This window comes from Nerophis ophidion, linkage group LG23 (genome assembly GCF_033978795.1).
Source record: "Nerophis ophidion isolate RoL-2023_Sa linkage group LG23, RoL_Noph_v1.0, whole genome shotgun sequence".
NCBI lineage: Eukaryota > Metazoa > Chordata > Actinopteri > Syngnathiformes > Syngnathidae > Nerophis > Nerophis ophidion.
In genome coordinates, this window is record NC_084633.1 from 5,201,408 (window position 1) to 5,213,850 (window position 12,443).

The 12,443-nt window shown below is 44.7% G+C and overlaps 1 protein-coding gene across 1 annotated transcript in view; it reads left to right on the top strand.

Moving 5' to 3' along the window:
• The window catches only part of LOC133541819 (uncharacterized), a 49,351-nt gene that overhangs the window by 11,907 nt on the left and 25,001 nt on the right, over positions 1–12,443 (top strand). The window lies entirely within an intron of this gene.

Here is a 12,443-nt window from a genome sequence, read left to right on the forward strand (position 1 = left end):
GGTAACCTATTGTAACTCAGGGTATGGTATAATATAGCGCTAGCTCAGCTGAAAGGCACGCTACATCAGTGTTGTTCTCAGTGCTGCCTTCAATACAGTTGATCAGAACATTATTTTAGATTGAGACGGCGTGGCGCAGTGGTGAGAGTGGCTGTGCGCAACCCGAGCGTCCCTGGTTCAATTCCCACCTAGTACCAACCTCGTCACGTCCGTTGTGTCCTGAGCAAGACACTTCACCCTTGCTCCTGATGGGTGCTGGTTGGCGCCTTGCATGGCAGCTCCCTCCATCAGTGTGTGAATGTGTGTGTGAATGGGTAAAACGTGGAAGTAGTGTCAAAGCGCTTTGAGTACCTTGAAGGTAGAAAAGCGCTATACAAGTACAACCCATTTATTGCATCAAATCGTGTATTGGTATGTCATGTTTATCATGTTTAGCTACTACTTGACTAAAACAATTACAAGGTAAAGAGCAATGGGAAATAATCAATAAAATGGTGCACGTAACACAGTGAATGGTGAAGAGAAAAAAGGCCACCTGAAGAGAGTGCATGGGTCCATCTATCCATCTATTTCCACATATCCGAGGTCGGGTTGCGTTTACAGCAGCTGAAGCAGGGAAGCCCAGACTTTCATTTACCCAGCCGTTTTGTCCAGCTCCTCCCCGGGGATCCCAAGGTGTTCCCAGACCAGCCGAAACGTTCCCTGGGTTTTCCCTGTGGCCTCCTACTGGTCGGACATGCCCTAATCACCTCCACAGGGTGTTGTCCGGGGGGCATCCTGACCAGATTCCTGAATCACCTCATCTGGCTTTTCTCGATGTGCAGGAGCAGCGGCTTTACTTTGAGCTCCTCCCGAATTACAGAGCTTCTCACCTTATCTCTTAGAAAGAGCCCCGCCACCCGATGGAAGAAACTCATTTGGGCTGCTTGTACCCAGGATTTTGTCTTTTCGGTCATAACCCAAAGCTCATGACCATAAGTGAGGATGGGAACATAGATTGACCTGTAAATTGAAAGTTTCGTCTTCTGGCTCAGCTCTTTCTTGACCACGACGGACCGATGTCCGCATCACTGCAGACGCCACACTGATCCGCCTGTCGATCTCACGATCCACTCTTCCCTCACATGTGAACAAGACTCCCAGGTACTTGAACTCATCCACTTGGGGCAAGATCTCCTCCCCAACCTGGAGTTGACACTCCACTCTTTTCCGCGCGAGAACCATGGACTCGGATTTGGAGGTGTTGATTCTCATCCCAGTCGCTTCACACTTGGCTGCGAACCGATCTAGTGAGAGCTGAAGATCCTGGCCAGATGAAGCCATCAGGACTACATGATCTGAAAAAAGCAGAGACCTAATCCTACAATCACCAAACCGGAATCCCTCAATGCCCTGACTGCGCCTTGAAATTCTATCCATAAAAGTTCTTTGCGGACCAAGCTCTGACACCGAACATACAGGAAGGGGACCATCACAATCAGACAGTCCAATACCCCATACTCTCAGAGCACTCCCCACAGGACTTCCCGAGGGACACGGTCAAATTCCTTCTCAAAGTCCACAAAGCACATGTGGACAGGTTGGACAAACTCCCATTCACCCTCAAGAACCCTACCGAGATTAAAGAGATGGTCCACAATTCCATAACCAGGACAAAAACCATACTGCTGCTTTTGATCACAGGTTTGACTATCCGGCGTAGCCTCCTCTCCAGTACAACCAGACACAACTTACCGGGAAGGCTGATTTGTGTGACCCCACGATATTTAGAACACACCCTCCGGTTCCCCTTGTTAACGAGAGGAACCACCTTGCAATACAGAGGCACCGGCCCCGATGTCCACACAATGCTGCAGAGTCTTGTCAGCAAAGACAGCCCCACAGCACCCAGAGCCTTAACAAACTCCGGGCAGATCTCATCCACTCCTGGACCCCTGCCACCGAGGAGTTTATCAACCTCGGCAACCTCAGCCTCAGAAATACGAGAGCCCACCACAGATTCCCAAGGCACTGCTTCTTCATAGGAAGACGTGGAGGTGGGATTGAGGAGGTCTTCAAAGTATTCCCTCCACCGATCCACAGCGTCCTGAGTTCAGGTCAACAGCACACCATTCCCACCATATACGGTGTTGAAATTGCACTGATTCCCTCACCAGAGGCGGCAGATGATGGTTCAGAATCACTTTGAAGCTGTCCAGAAGTCATTTTCCATGGCTTTGCCAAACTCTTCCCATGTTGTACCTGTCCTCTGGGGTTCCATGAGCCATGAGCACTTTCTAGTACTCCGTCGAGGGAATCCAAAAGGAGTGGGTATTCTGAACTGCTATTTGGTGTATCAGCACAAACAACAGTCAGGACCCGTGCCCCAACCTGGGTTAAAATCCAACGTACGGGCTTTGAACCGAGGGACATCAAAAATTGCCACTGCGGCCCGTCTCCGCTCACTGCTCGCAACACCAGAGTGAATGGTTAATCTAGCAAATTTAATTCCAAAGCCTTAGACCAGCTCGTTACATTTTAAGGAGGTTTTATGTGAAAGAGGCGACACACCACGAAGAAAAATAGACTGAGTCTGCAGTATCACGTAAAATAGTAACTGGGACTTTTACATTGCTATCAGTCAGTGAGGCAGCACCCTTCATAATAAAAGGGGAATAAACAGCTTGGTCCGCACACTCACTTTTAAAAGGAATATGGCACTGAAGGGGCCTTTACCAGAACTACTGGTTTTGATTTGGTTCAAATCAACAAGGGACAGCTGTTTATTAACTGCCTAGGTTTCTTGCAGTATTTTCACATGAGCCTTCAATCAATCAATGTTTATTTATATAGCCCTAATTCACCAGTGTCTCAAAGGGCTGCACAAACCACAACACAAACCACGACGACATCTTCGGTCAAGCCCACATAAGGGCAAGGAAAACTCACCCCAGTGGGACGTCGGTGACAGTGACAATGATAACTATTAGAAACCTTGGAGAGGACCGCATATGTGGGCAACCCCCCCAGGGGACCGAAAGCAATGGATGTCGAGCGGGTCTAACATGATACTGTAAAAGTTCAATCCATAGTGGATCCAACACAACCGTGAGAGTCCAGTCCAAAGTGGATCCAACACAGTAGCGAGAGTCCCGTCCATAGTGGAGCCAACAGGAAACCATCCCAAGCGGAAGCGGATCAGCAGCGCAGAGATGTCCCCAGCCGATGCACAGGCGAGCCGTCCATCCTGGGTCCCGACTCTGGACGAGCGGTCCATCCTGGGTCCTGACTCTGGACAGCCAGTACTTCATCGGACCCCTCCACAAGGGAGAGTGGGACATAGGAGAAAAGGAAAAGAAACGGCAGATCAACTGGTCTAAAAAGGGGGTCTATTTAAAGGCTGGAGTATAAAAATGAGTTTTAAGGTGAGACTTAAATGCTTCTACTGAGGTAGCATCTCAAACTGTTAACGGGAGGGCATTCCAGAGTACTGGAGCCCGAACGGAAAACGCTCTACAGCCCGCAGACTTTTTTTGGGCTCTGGGAATCACTAATAAGCCGGAGTCCTTTGAACGCAGATTTCTTGCCGGGACATATGGTACAATACAATCGGCAAGATAGGCTGGAGCCAGACCGTGTAGTTTTTTTATACGTAAGTAGTAAAACCTTGAAGTCTCATCTTAAGTGCACAGAAAGCCAGTGCAGGTGAGCCAGTATAGGCGTAATGTGATCAAACTTTCTTGTTCTGGTCAAAAGTCTTGCAGTCGCATTTTGTACCACCTGTAATCTTTTAATGCTAGACATGGGGAGACCGGAAAATAATACGTTACAGTAATCGAGACGAGACGTAACAAACGCATGGATAATGATCCCGACGTCTTTAGTGGACAGAATGGAGCGAATTTGAGAGATATTACGGAGATGAAAGAAGGCTGTTTTAGTAACACTCTCAATGTGTTACTCAAACGAGAGAGTTGGGTCGAAAATAATACCCAGATTCTTTACCGAGTCGCCTTGTTTAATAATCTGGTTGTCAAATGTTAAAGTTGTATTATTAAAGAGAAGTCGGTGTCTAGCAGGACCGATAATCAGCATTTCCGTTTTTTTGGCGTTGAGTTGCAAAAAGTTAGCAGACATCAATTTTTTTATTTCAATAATACACGCCTCCAGCTGACTACAATTCGGCGTGTTGGTCAGCTTTAGGGGCATGAAGAGTTGGGTGTCATCAGCATAACAGTGAAAGCTAACACCGTATTTGCGTATGATGTCACCTAGCGGCAGCATGTAGATGCTGAAGAGTGCAGGGCCAAGGACCGAACCCTGGAGAACTCCACACGTTACCCTAACATAGTCCGAGGTCACATTGTTATGGGAGACGCACTGCATCTTGTCAGTAAGATAGGAGTTAAACCAAGACAGGGCTAAGTCTGACATACCAATTCTTGTTTTGATACGCTCTAATAAAATATTATGATCGACGGTATTGAAAGCAGAACTAAGATCGAGGAGCAGCAACATAGATGACGCATCAGAATCTATCGTTAGCAATAGATCATTACTCATTTTTACGAGGGCTGTCTCCGTAGAGTGATTTACCCTGAAACCGGATTGAAAGGTTTCACATAGATTGTTAGACGCTAAGTGTTCATTTAGCTGCTCTGCAAAAATTTTTTCGAAGATTTTGGAAATAAAGGGAAGGTGAGACACCGGTCGGTAGTTTGCTATGAGGTCAGGATTGAGGTTAGGTCTTTTAAGAAGAGGATGAATAACCGCTTTTTTGAATGCTAGGGGAACAGAGCCAGAGGAAAGTGATATGTTTATAATATTTGGCACTGATGAACCTAATAATACGAAGCGCTCCTTGATAAGTTTCCCAGGAAGTGGGTCAAGTAAACATGTTTGTTTTATTCCATTTACACGTTGTAACAATTCTTCTGTTATTTCATCAAAACGAGAGAAACTATTTTAGAGGGCAGTATCCGCCGTATACACAGTCGTATCTGTATTAGTAGAACCCGGTTGTAGCTGGAACGCATTGTCTTTAATCTCCTTTCTAATGAGTTAAATTTTCTTATTAAAGAATTTCATAAAGTCATCTGCCGAGTGGGTGGAGCTACTGGAAGGAGTCTCTTGTTGGGTTAGCGATGCTACTGTACTAAACAAAAATTTAGGATCGTTTTTATTAAGGTGGATGAGATTTGAGTAATATTTAGCTTTAGCTAAGATAAGCATGCGTTTATCAATCAATCAATGTTTACTTATATAGCCCTAAATCACTAATGTCTCAAAGGGCTGCACAAACCAATACGACATCCTCGGTAGGCCCACATAAGGGCAAGGAAAACTCACACCCAGTGGGACATCGGTGACAATAATGACCCAGTGGGACGTCGGTGACAATGATGACTATGAGAACCTTGGAGAGGAGGAAAGTAATGGATGTCGAGCGGGTCTAACATGATACTGTGAAAGTTCAATCCATAATGGATCCAACACAGTTGCGAGAATCCAGTCCAAAGCGGATCCAACACAGCAGCGAGAGTCCCGTTCACAGCGGAGCCAGCAGGAAACCATCCCAAGCGGAGGCGGATCAGCAGCGCAGAGATGTCCCCAGCCGATACACAGGCGAGCAGTACATGGCCACTGGATCGGACCGGACTCACTCCACAAAGGAGAGTGGGACATAGAAGAAAAAGAAAAGAAACGGCAGATCAACTGGTCTAAAAAGGGAGTCTATTTAAAGGCTAGAGTATACAAATGAGTTTTAAGGTGAGACTTAAATGCTTCTACTGAGGTGGCATCTCGAACTGTTACCGGGAGGGCATTCCAGAGTACTGGAGCCCGAAATGAAAAAGCTCTATAGCCCGCAGACTTTTTTTGGGCTTTGGGAATCACTAATAAGCCGGAGTCTTTTGAACGCAGATTTCTTGCCGGGACATATGGTACAATACAATCGGCAAGATAGGATGGAGCTAGACCGTGTAGTATTTTATACGTAAGTAGTAAAACCTTAAAGTCACATCTTAAGTGTACAGGAAGCCAGTGCAGGTGAGCCAGTACAGGCGTAAAGTGATCAAACTTTCTTGTTCTTGTCAAAAGTCTAGCAGCCGCATTTTGTACCAACTGTAATCTTTTAATGCTAGACATGGGGAGACCCGAAAATAATACGTTACAGTAGTCGAGGCGAGACGTAACAAACGCATGGATAATGATCTCAGCGTCTTTAGTGGACAGAATGGAGCGAATTTTAGCGATATTGCGGAGATGAAAGAAGGCCGTTTTAGTAACGCTTTTAATGTGTGCCTCAAAGAAGAGAGTTGGGTCGAAGATAATACCCAGATTCTTTACCGTGTCGCCTTGTTTAATTGTTTGGTTGTCAAATGTTAGAGTTGTATTATTAAATAGAGTTCGGTGTCTATCAGGACCGATAATCAGCATTTCCGTTTTTTTGGCGTTGAGTTGCAAAAAGTTAGCGGACATCCATTGTTTAATTTCATTAAGACACGCCTCCAGCTGACTACAATCCGGCGTGTTGGTCAGCTTTAGGGGCATGTAGAGTTGGGTGTCATCAGCATAACAGTGAAAGCTAACACCGTATTTGCGTATGATGTCACCTAGCGGCAGCATGTAGATGCTGAAGAGTGCAGGGCCAAGGACCGAACCCTGGGGAACTCCACACGTTACCTTAACGTAGTCCGAGGTCACATTGTTATGGGAGACACACTGCATCCTATCAGTAAGATAAGAGTTAAACCAATACAGGGCTAAGTCGGACATACCAATTCGTGTTTTGATACGTTCTAATAAAATATTATGATCGACAGTATCGAAAGCAGCGCTAAGATCGAGGAGCAGCAACATAGATGACGCATCAGAATCCATCGTAAGCAATAGATCATTAGTCATTTTTGCGAGGGCTGTCTCCGTGGAGTGATTTGCCTTGAAACCGGATTGAAAGGTTTCACATAGATTGTTAGACGCTAAGTGTTCATTTAACTGCTCCGCAACAATTTTTTCGAGGATTTTTGAAATAAAGGGAAGGTGAGACACCGGTCGGTAGTTTACCATGAGGTCAGGATCGAGGTTAGGTCTTTTAAGAAGAGGATGAATAACCGCTTTTTTGAATGCTAGGGGAACAGTGCCCGAGGAAAGTGATAAGTTTATAATATTTAGCACTGATGGACCTAATAATACAAAGAGCTCCTTGATCAGTTTCCCAGGAAGAGGGTCAAGTAAACATGTTGTTTGTTTTATTCCATTTACACGTAACAATTCCTCTAATGTTATTTCCTCAAAACGAGAGAAACTATTTTGGAGGGCAGTATCCGCTGTATATACAATCGTGTCAGTGTTAATAGAACCCCGTTGTAGCTGGGACGCATTGTCTTTAATATCCTTTCTAATGACTTCAATTTTCTTACAAAAGAATTGCATAAAGTCATCAGCTGAGTGGGTGGAGCTACTGGAAGGAGTCCCTTGTTGGGTTAGCGATGCTACCGTACTAAACAAAAATTTAGGATCGTTTTTATTACGGTGGATGAGATTTGAGTAATATTTAGCTTTAGCTAAGGTAAGCATGCGTTTATAAGTTATTAAACCATCACTCCATGCTTGATGGTGCACCTCAAGTTTAGTCGTGCGCCATTTGCGTTCCAGCTTTCTGCATAATAATTTCTGGGCTCTAGTTTCTTCTGTAAACCACGGGGTGCGCTTTTTTGGAGCCTTTTTTAACTTTAGCGGTGCTATGTTATCAATGGTTTCGCGCAGGGCGTCGTTAAAGTTGTTAGTGAGGTTATCAATAGAGCTCACATACTTTGGGAATGGTACCATTACCGAGGGCAGTAGGTCAGCAAGAGTTGTCGTCGTGGCCGTATTAATGTTGCGGCTGCTATAGCAGTTATTATTATTATTAGTTTGACGAACATGCGTCTGAACCTCGAATTTTATAAGGTAATGATCGGACAATACTTTAGTGTACGGGAGTATCGTAACTTTGGAAACGGTGATACCCCTGACAAGCACTAGGTCTATCGTATTACCGTTGCGATGCGTGGGTTCATTTATTATTTGTGTGAGACCACAGCTATCAATTATAGTCTGGAGCGCTACGCACGGTGGGTCCGATGGGGTATTCATATGGATATTAAAGTCCCCCATTATAAATTAAATGGGTTGTACTTGTATAGCGCTTTTCTATCTTCAAGGTACTCAAAGCGCTTTGACACTATTTCCACATTTACCCATTCACACACACATTCACACACTGATGGAGGGAGCTGCCATGCAAGGCGCCAACCAGGACCCATCAGGAGCAAGGGTGAAGTGTCTTGCTCAGGACACAACGGACGTGACGAGGTTGGTACTAGGTGGGATTTGAACCAGGGCCCCTCGGGTTGCGCACGGCCACTCTCCCACTGCGCCACGCCGATAATATGATTATATTATCGGCGTGTGTCACTAGATCAGCAACGAACTCTGAGAATTCATTGATAAAGTCCGAATAGGGCCCTGGGGGGCGGTAGATGACAGCCAGGTGTAGAGGGAGCGGTGTGACAGACCTCATAGTAAGCACCTCAAACGATTTATATTTATTATTTATGTTAGGACTAAGGTTAAAGTTTTCGTTGTATATTAGTGCGACCCCCCCACCCCTTTTAAGCGGACGGGCAATATGCGCATGTGTAAAGTTAGGAGGACATGCCTCATTTAGCGCAAAAAAGTCTTTTGGTTTAAGCCAGGTTTCGCTGAGAGCGATGACGTTAAGATTGTTGTCTCTGATAATATCATTAACTAACAACGTTTTGGGAGACAATGATCTTATGTTTAAAAAACCTATATTATAGGTAGTCGGCTGTTTTAGGGAATTTTTGATCAAATTATCCGTAGTAGCAATATTAATAATGTTGTGTTTATTATGCCCAGTGCATTCAGTATAATTACGACCATATCTAGGAATTGATACGACGGGAATTTTCCGATTGTTTGATTGTTGCTTTGATAAACTGCACGCATCATGGTTAGCCACCTCAGTAACGGGAATTTTCCGATTGTTTGTTTGTTGCTTTGATAAACTGCACGCATCATGGTTAGCCACCTCAGTAACGGGGATTTTCCGATTGTTTGTTTGTTGCTTTGATAAACTGCACGCATCATAGTTAGCCACCTCAGTAAAACACACGTCCAACTCTGAAACACTCAAAGCAGAAAAAAACTTGTTCTAATTTAACTGACTCCTTACCCAGACCAGTAGTCTCGCATTTTCCATTTAAATCCGGCTGCAGGATGGAGGGAAGTGGTGTTCTGTGGGGATTAGCCTTCTGCTTTGTTTTTAGCCCCGCTCGGCATCCGCGTTTCCGATCACACCGCTGGCGTTTGCTCCGTAGACGGCCCCCGCTGCTACTAGACTCCGCTGCTTCACAGGCCGCTGGATGTAGCCGCCGAAGTATTCCCATGCTAGTTAGCACGTCGAACAAGCACGCGTCTATCAGTCCAAAACGGCCCGATATGTCCATATCCAGAAGTGTCTGGCGGTCGTACGTGATCACGGTGCGAGCCAGCCATGAAGTCTGCAGAACTGTCCGGCATTTCCGCCAAATGTTCCATCTTTAGCAAGAGCTCCGCAGTGCCGCAGCCCGTCTGGGCGCCGCCATCTTGCTCTTGTTATAGGTTATTAAACTATCACTTCATGCTTGATGGTGCACCTCAAGTTTAGTCGTGCGCCATTTGCGTTCCAGCTTTTTACATGATTATTTATGAGATCTAGTTTCTTCTGTAAACCATGGGGTACGCCTTGTTGGAGCCTTTTTTAACTTCAGCGGTGCTATACTATCAATGGTTTCGCGCAGGGTGTAGTGAAAGTTGTTAGTGAGGTTATCAATAAAGCCCACATACTTTGGGAATGGTGCCATTACCGAGGGCAGTAGGTCTGCAAGAGTTGTCGTTGTGGCAGCATTAATGTTGCGGCTGCTATAGCAGTTATTATTCTTACAAGCTTGCCGAACATGAGTCCGAACCTCGTATTTTATAAGGTAATGATCTGCCATTACTTTAGTGTACGGGAGTATCATAACTTTGGAAACGGTGATACCCCTGACAAGCACTAGGTCTATCGTATCACCGTTGCGATGCGTGGGTTCATTTATTATTTGTGTAAGACCGCAGCTATCAATTATAGTCTGGAGCGCCATGCACGGTGGGTCCGATGGGGTATCCATATGGATATTAAAGTTCCCCATTATTATTATATTATCAGAATGCGTCACTAGATCAGCAACGAATTCTGAGAATTCATTGATAAATTATAGGGCTCTGGGGTGCGGTAGATAACAGCCAGGTATAGAGGCAGCGGTGTGACAGACCTCATAGTAAGCACCTCAAACGATTAATATTTATTATTTAGATTAGGACTAAGGTTAAAGTTTTCGTTGTATATTAGTGCGACCCCCCCACCCCTTTTAAGCGGACGGGCAATATGCGCTGTCGTATAGTTAGGAGGAGATGTCTCATTTAGTGCAAAAAAGTTGTCTGCTTTAAGCCAGGTTTCGCTGAGACCGATGACGTAAAGATTGTTGTCTCTAATGACCTCATTAACTAATAACGTTTTGGGAGACAATGATCTTATGTTTAAAAAGCCCATATTATAGGTAGTGGGCTTTTTGAAGGAGTTTTTGATCAAATAATATGTAGTAGCAATATTAATAATATTGCGTTTATTATGCGTAGTGCACTTAAAATAATTACGACCATATTTAGGAATTGATATGAGGGGAATTTTCCGATTGTTTGCTTGGTGCTGCGATAAACTGAACGCATCATATTTCGCCACCTCAGTAGAACACATGTCCAACTCTGACACAGTCATAGCAGAAAAAAACTTGTATCTAACTTAACTGACTCCTCAGCCAGACTAGCAGGCTCGCGTCTTTTATTTAAATCCAGCTTCAGGATGGAAAGAAGAGGTGTTCTGTGGGGATTAGCCTTTTGCTTTGTTGTTAGCCCTGCTTGGCATCCGCGCTTCTGCTTTCGATCACACCGCTTACGTGTCTTCCGTTGACGGTCCCCGCTGGTACTATACTCCGCTGCATTATGAGGCCCCTGGATGTAGCCGGCGAAGTATTCCCATGCTAGCGAGGTGGTCCAACGTAGTGAAGTGAAGTATATTTATATAGCGCTTTTCTCTAGTGACTCAAAGCGCTTTATATAGTGAAACCCAATATCTAAGTTACATTTAAACCAGTGTGGGTGGCACTGGGAACAGGTGGGTAAAGTGTCTTGCCCAAGGACACAACGGCAGTGACTAGGATGGCGGAAGCGGGAATCGAACCTGCAACCCTCAAGTTGCTGGCACGGCCACTCTACCAACCGAGCTATACCGCCCCGCGCATCTTTCAGTCCAAAACGGCCCGATCCATCCACATCCAGAATCGTCTGTCGGTCGTAAGTGATCACGGAGCGTCCATGCTGTAAGCCAGCAATGAAATTTGCAGAATTGTCCGGTATTCTTTGCCAAATGTTTTCTTTCTCCCATGAGCGTCTATAGCCGTAGCCCGTCAAGTCGCCGCCATCTTGGCTTACTTTAACTGTGCCATCAGTAGGCTAAATGAACCTCTTCAACATGTGCCATAGTTAGATGGTGCCACATGTTGCCTACTTATGTGATGGTGCGTGATTGGACCATGCTGCAACGGAGAAAAGGCTTTATTGAAAATTCCTTTTTGGGTCTGAACATACTCGTCAGCTAAAATAGCAGCAGACATAGTATTAATTCTTTGTACCAAAATGGTTATTCTTTGTGCATCTTAACTCTAAGAAAACGGAAATGTTGATTATTGTCCTGCTAGAAACAAACACTTGTTTGCGATCACCATTTTGAATTTCGATAAAACAATTGTTCCAAGAAACTCTGCAAAAAAATCTCGGGATTATTTTTGACCCAACTTTCTCATTTCTGCATCACATTAGGAATGTCACTATAACACCCATAATATAATTAAAATCAGAGTCAGAATCAGTTTTACTAACCAAGTGTGTTTAACACACAATTAATCTGACTTGAAGACTGTGTACTTTGTTGTAAGAAATGTGTCCCATTATGTCCACTTGTGACTTAGAGATCATTATACATGCATTTGTTACGTCTTGTATTAATCAATGTAACGTATTTTTCTAGGGTCTCCCCGTGTCCAGCTTTAAAATATTGCAGTTGGTACAAAATGTGACTGTTAAACTTTTGACAAGGACAAGAAGGTTTGATCATATTACGTAGATACTGGCCCACCGGCACCGGCTACCAGTACACTTAAAGCGCGACATTAACGTTTTGTTACTCAGCTACAGAATACCAAACTATTTAGCACCATCACATCTTGCTGATTGTATTGTGCCGTATGTTCCGTCCTGAAATTTGTGTTTCAAGTACGCAGGCTTATTAGAGACCACAGAGCCCTAAAAATGTTTGCAGGCAT